Source organism: Nicotiana tomentosiformis, chromosome 5 (assembly GCF_000390325.3).
Source record: "Nicotiana tomentosiformis chromosome 5, ASM39032v3, whole genome shotgun sequence".
In the NCBI taxonomy this organism is placed as follows: domain Eukaryota; kingdom Viridiplantae; phylum Streptophyta; class Magnoliopsida; order Solanales; family Solanaceae; genus Nicotiana; species Nicotiana tomentosiformis.
This window is the reverse complement of record NC_090816.1, coordinates 7,817,002-7,824,104: the sequence shown is the minus strand read 5'-3', so window position 1 is coordinate 7,824,104 and position 7,103 is coordinate 7,817,002.

The window sequence follows — 7,103 nt, the reverse complement described above, 5'->3', positions numbered from 1 at the left end:
GGAAAACATAAAACATGAAAGTTGTAGCCCTTTGAATTATGTTTCCAATGATATATTATGGAGCTCGAACATATTTCTGATTAAAATGTTTATGGTCCCGTGCGCACTTGTGGCAGTGCTACTGCCCTGCTGCACGTCCAGGTGCGTGGTTGGGCTTTCAGGTGCACGGGAGCGCACCCGGGGGTCATTTTAAAATCCCTACTTCTTCCCCTACACCCAAAATATAAAAACTTGCTCTAGAAAGGGGAGCTCTTAAGAAACTAACTTGCTCCAAGGTCTCTCCCCATCCAAGGAAAGTTATTATGATGATTCTAAGTTGATTTCAATTTTTCCAACACCTTATTAATACGGGTAAACCCTCCAAATTATTAGATATTCAATTGGGCCATCATGGTTGAGAAAAGAAACCCTAGAACTAGAATTCAAGAAGATTGAACTTCAAAAAGGTAATGTCTTCACCCTCTAATTGATTATAACATTGGATTGATGATTATAGACTCTATGTTCATGAGATATGATTTGAAAGAAAATCATGAATTATTATATGTTTGGGTTATTGATTATTGATTATTAGTTAAGGGTATTGTTTATCTTATGGGTGAAGAAAAATGATATTGAATATAAGAAATTTGAGATTTTAGAATTTATCTAGGAGCAAGAGAATGGGTTATTGGGTATAGAAACTCTATTAATGAGGGCTATGAGGCTTTACGCCCATAAGGTATTTGATAAAATGCCAAAGTGACCAAAACATGAGTATTATTGCTAATATGGAATCCCTTTGATTTGTATTGATAAAGATTAAAGTTGAAAGGGTTGGCGAATGTTGTATTACGTTCAAGAGCCGGAAGTTAAGGTATGTGAGACTAACTCTCTATGTTTGGGAATGTTAATGATTCTCTCTACACTACGTTTCTTTTACGACGTTACTAATTGCCTCAGAGATATAGTTAAGCCTAGCTCCCTGAATAGTTGCAGAACTTCTATTCTCTAGTTTCGTAATTCGTTCATAACTTTCATTTCGAACGTTGTGAGCTTAGTGCATAATCAATACAGACTTGTGTTTAATTCCCATGAGTCTTATTTTAGATTACCAGCATGTCATAAATAGTTGAAACATAAGTTCTCATAATTAGTTCATGAATACATGTTTTAGTCTAGTTCTATTCAGCATTCTGGTATCATGTAGCTCAATATGATTCATTATTTCAGTATCATGTATTAGAGTATGATTCTCAGTTCTTGATTTTAAATTCCAGAATGTTGAACTCCTGTATTTGGGCCTGAGGCCGCAGTTAATGTTTTATGCATCTTTGGGCTTGAGGCCGTAGTTTATATTTTATGTATCTTTGGGCCTCAGGCCGCAGTTATGTATACGTATACTTGGGCCCAAGGCCGCAGTTTGTGCACATATAAAATGGGCATGAGGCCGCAGTTTAATATTCAGATATACATGTGGTTCATCATTGAGAAGATGGAGTATTCATATCCTTACTTTTTTTGTTTTGTTCAGTTATCAAATATTAGTTATCAGTTATCATTTCAGTTTCAGTTTCAGCATTTACAGTTCTTTCTTTCAGTTGCTTTACATACTAGTGCAATTCAAATGTACCGACGTTCCTTTTGCCCGGGGTCTGCATCTCACGATGCAGGTAATGATTTACAGGTTGACGATTTAGAGCGCTAGGATTCTCGTACCAACTATTTGGTGAGCCCTAGTTCTTTCGGGGCATTACCATTACTTTACAGTCTTTCAGTACTTCATTAGAGGCTTCATAGACAAGAGTAACAGTTAGACAGAGTCGTAGGCTTTTCATGTTAAGCTATGTTGGCTACAAATATGTTTCGGAATTATATATCAGTATTTTCGAGCTTTGATTTATATCATTTAGACTTTCAGTATATCAACATGTGTAAGTTTATCTTCCGCATTCAGTATGGTATGTTGTCACATGTTGATTCAACCAGCCAGTTGGTTCACTCGGTCACATGTAGTCAGGCGCCGGGTGTCGTGTTACGTCCTGGCCCAGGTTCAGGGCGTGACATATTGTGTAACTAGTAACCGGTTTTCGTTATTGCTTTTCCACCTATTTTCTGTTTCTTACAATGTTGTTGTTATTTCTCAGGTTGCTGTTGCTGGTGAGGATCTATTGTTTATGTTCGCCTTTTGAGCCGAGGGTATTCCGGAGCCTCTTTACTCCTTCGGGGTAGGGATAAGGTATGCGTACACTCTACCCTCCCAGACCCCACTTAATTAATAGGATTTTACTGAGTTGTTGTTGTTGTTAAACTTACATGTCAAAGATTAATCATCTTTATGAGATTAAAAAATCCGAGATATTGTGAAGTAAATGACCGAGATATTGGATACGTCTCTGAAACATAATGAGGGGAAACCCAATTTTACATCATTATTTACCATTCTAATCATTTTTAGACGAGAGAGGGCATAAGACAAGGAAAGAACATGCACACGGAGTTGTCATCGAAACAGAGGCGGACCTATGTTTTGAATAGAGGGGTCATAGGACTCATTAACCTTGGCAAAATTCTAGATATATTATGTGTATATATATATTAAAAACAGTCATATACTTTGCTTGGAACCCTTAAGATCAAAAGTCCGTCTGACGCATTGATTGAGCAATCCGTTCATATGCCCCCGCTCCCGCCCCGCTATCTTTAAATTCTGAATTTGCCTATGTTCGGAAAGAATTTGTTTCCTCTTTTGGTGTGTGGTTCATGTTTCTCTGCGTTAGTATGCTTGAATATTTTGTTAGAAAAATTCAAGGACACAAATTTAGAACTTAATTAGAACGACGATCCAATCCTACAACAACTGGGAAGGTGGTTGTTACTGCAAATTAAATGATTTGAGAGTGGCAGATAAAACTTAACTTATACATCTTGCTGCAAATTTCGCTATCGCTGCATTTTCATTTTTTTTGGCCAAATTATTGAATATATTTCGGTAACCATCAAGAGTTATGGTGGAATGGATAAAATTCGTCAACCCTTAACGAGAGATATTGCGTTCGAGCCTCGGGAATAAAAAAATCTTGGTAAAAGATTTAATGGGCATTACTTGGCACATCCGAATTAATTAGGGTCGGAAAGTGGTATCGAATACCAGATGGGAAACTAAAAAGAAAATTTATTTCGGCCACCTTGATTATCTACTTTGTTTGATTACAGACGAAGACTCTTTGACTCTTTCCTAGTTATTTTAATTCTTCATTTATTACTATCTCCAACTGCATTTGACTTTATTTTGTCGTTACATTTTGACCAGAAGTTTAAGTGGAGTAAATGCGTGTAAAATCTTGGAAGATATAGTAGTTATTTTAATTACATCATTATTGCTCTCTCTAAGGTAAGTAAATGCATGTAAAATCTGGGAAGATAGAGTCGCTTTAAATAAGATGAGAAAGAAGACTTTAGAAAAAAGCAATCCGAAAAAGAGATACACTAAGAGGAGAATGATTACACACGAAGACATGACTTTTTCATGTTTTTTGACATGTTTTTTCGCATAGAGTTTAACTATTTCATGCCTTTTCATATTTCTTTACTTTGGTGGAACAACTCGATAAATAAAATATTATGTGTTTATCCAGGGTCCGAAAAAGAATCGTACCTCAAAGGAGTACTATATTGGCAGCCTACCATGATGCCAAGGGCGGATGTTGAGTAGCGGCTATGAGTTCATCTGAATCCATAATTTTCGACGCGGAACATAAATTTATGTGAAAAAAGGAATTGAATTGCAACAAATGGTATGTCTGAACTCATAAGTTTAAAGATATAACGGTTTCAATACTAAGAGCCTTAAAGTTTGAACCCATATAGTTTAAATCCTGAATCCACCTCTGCCTGATGCAAGCGCGTTAATGGTTGATTCCACGGCTCGAAGCATAACCTATAGGTCATACAGAATCAATTTTACTGTTGCTCAAAGACTCCCCTCATGTTGGAGCAGCTCGATGCACGAAACATCCTGCGTTTATGCATGGCCCGAAGAACGCTCGTACCCCTCTAGTGTGTGATATAAACAGCCTAATCTGATGCTTATGCAAGCATTAATATCTGATTACACGGCTCGAAACGCGTGACATATAAGTCATACACAAATAACTTTTTCCTTGCTCTAAAGCTTTCCATCATATTTCTTTACGTTGTTAATGTGTATAAATTAAACTCTTTTACATATAGTTTGACGTCTGAAGTATATTATTATGCAAGTTTTAATATAACTTTAGTGTGTATACCCAGGAGCACGACGCGGCCGGTCTTGTGAATATCTGTTGTCGTTCTCACGGTTTAATTTCCTTTTAAATTAATTATTTCCTGGACTTTAATAGTAGATAATGAATAAACAAGTGAGATCATTCTAATTTTACTAAGCATAATGCACAAAATACAATTAATCTCTTTATAATCAAGGTTAAGTCACCAAGATTAAAAGTGTTACTTGGATAACGTTTCAGAGGAATATAAATTTTATTCAAGTATGTTTATATATATATTATATATATATATATATAGTCGGACAATGTAATTTTATTGTTCGGACTATAGATATTTACATGTAAGTAAATCTTTAAGTTATATACTCATGTATTTATTTTATCACTATCGACAAACAAAATTAAAACTACTTTGAAAATGTTTCAATCGATTCTTTTTTTAAATTCTTTCTGGGATGTTTTATGAAAACTAAAAATATTTATAGATAATAATATCTGTCAATATCAGCAAATATTTAAAAAAAATTCTCTTGCAAATCATTTTCTCCAAATAAATATGAAGAGACGTAATAATCGACTTAAAGGAGAGAGTAGTTGAAGTAAAGGTAGAATGCGACAGCAAATAACTTTTATGAAGAAAAAAAGGGCTAAGCTTTGGACCAAATGTTAGGCTCGTGAAGCTCGTGGTTTTGGTAGGGTAATTGATACTCTTATTTATTCCGTTTTGACATTCCACCCTCGAAATAAAAAAATATATATATTAATAATATTTACTCTAAAATCGGATAATAATTGAATTTTTAAGTGGTTTTAAGGATATGTGGATTAACTTGCCACAAAATGATAAATCAGATTGCAATTGAAATAAATAATGAAAAAGTAAATGCAAACGACACGAATTGTTTACGCTTCAATCGGTGTCAGGATAAAGAAGATTAAGATTTTAAAGAAAAATAATAATGAAATATATCTTCGGGATGCGTGTTACAATGTGTTCAATGAATTATCAGACCCCATTTATATAGTAGAGAATTCATACTTTATGTAAAATTCTATAAAAGGTAAAAAAAATCTATTGATTTGCTGATTGCCGGTTCCTTATTGATACTTGTCGAGATTCCCGCTGTAATATTCGAGCGGTCACATATATTTTGGTTTTCTGTTGGCTATGCTAACCACGCTTCTTCGAGCTCGATCGGGGCTAAGGTCGACTCCGGGATTACAGACTAATTGTTCTCAAAGGCATGCATTATGACCCCGGGTTCTAGCTCGGTGGGATTCGGGGTCGATCTTCAGTCTTTGGTTGTCATGTTCCTAATCTACAATGTCGTAGGCGAGCTCGATTTCGACCGTACACAGATAGTCCCCTCGTTTTTCTACATGAGCTTCCGATTCTTTCTTCGATATCACACGACAGAAATGACAAAACAGTCGAAGCGTCTCGTGAGTCAAGTCTTAATGGCATTAAATGCTTGTTCGTTGCTGGCCGGTCACTACTAGATGTGAACCGTCGCTGGAAAACTATAAATACCCCCTCATTTGTTCATTCAAACTTTACATTCAAACCTTCTGCCCTCGTTCCTAAGAAATTTAAATACTTTCGAGCACTTATATTCTAGTTATTTTGAGATCTTTTATAAGAACTCTCACTCGTATTTTTCTCAAATCACTTAGTGTACTCTTTTAACTTCATCTTTTTCCTTATTTCCTCTCTATAAAGAAATGGCAAAAACTTCCAAAACCGTTCCCCCCAAAAGAAAATCCTTCTACTTCGCGGCCGGCTACCGAAGAGACCGCTTCACGTACAGCTGTCGAGAAACCAACACAGGAACCTCCTCTAAAGATATTCATCCCAGCGGGAATGCTCGGTCAATGTTGATTTTAAAATTGAAAAGCCCTCCTCCGTACCAGGCAGGTGTGAGGAGGTCTCGAGGTACATCTGCTCGATCACCGAGGATATTCTTTCCAAAGTCAAGAGGGATTGTAACTGGTCTGGCAAACATGTGGTGGTTCCCGAACCTCACGAAGCCATCACTACCTACGTCGAGGGATTTTTAAGTGTTTACACTTATCCCTTCATGTTGGGCCCCTTGGACCCGGTTATCGTCGACTTTTGCAAATGATACGAGGTAACCCTTGGTCAAATTCACCCTTATTTCTGGAGGATCGTAATCCTCCTCCGTTTCTTTGTAAGCAAGATCGAAGGGTGCCATTTCACGATCGACCACCTTATGCGCTTATATAGTCCACGACCCTACCGGGGGGACTGATAAAGCTCGCTCATCGGGACAGTAAAGTCGCATTCTTGAGTATCAACGAAGATAGGGACCGAGGTTGTCTAGGCTGTTTCGTCAGAGTGAAGACCTCAGATTTGATCCCGACCGAGCACATGTCGTTCCCTGAGAAGTGGAACATGAAACATAAGTATATAATTTTGCTTCTAAGATTTTATTTATCGCCCTTTTTTCTTCCTTCTTATTGGTGTTTGTGTGATGGTGTAGTTGTTGCTCATATCCCGAACACAGTTCCTCGACTCAAGCAGTGGGTCGAGGGAATCATATCGCAAATGCCTTCTTCTGAGCTCTCATGGCACGAGCTTTCAAAGGGCCGATGGTAGGCCCGTTCGCACGGTGAGATCTCTTTCATAAGTGATATTTGATTTCCCATTTGCATGATTAATTCCTTACTTGTTTTATTTATTTTTTGAGGTTTACCCAAGGATGTCCAAATGAGGCGCCCATCTGGTAGTGACGATTTTCCCACTAAGTCCCCTGCTCCGAAAGAGGGTGAAGAGAAAAAGAGAAAAAGGGCTCCGAGTTCTCCGAGCTCGGAGAAAAAGAAACCAAAGAGGAGGCT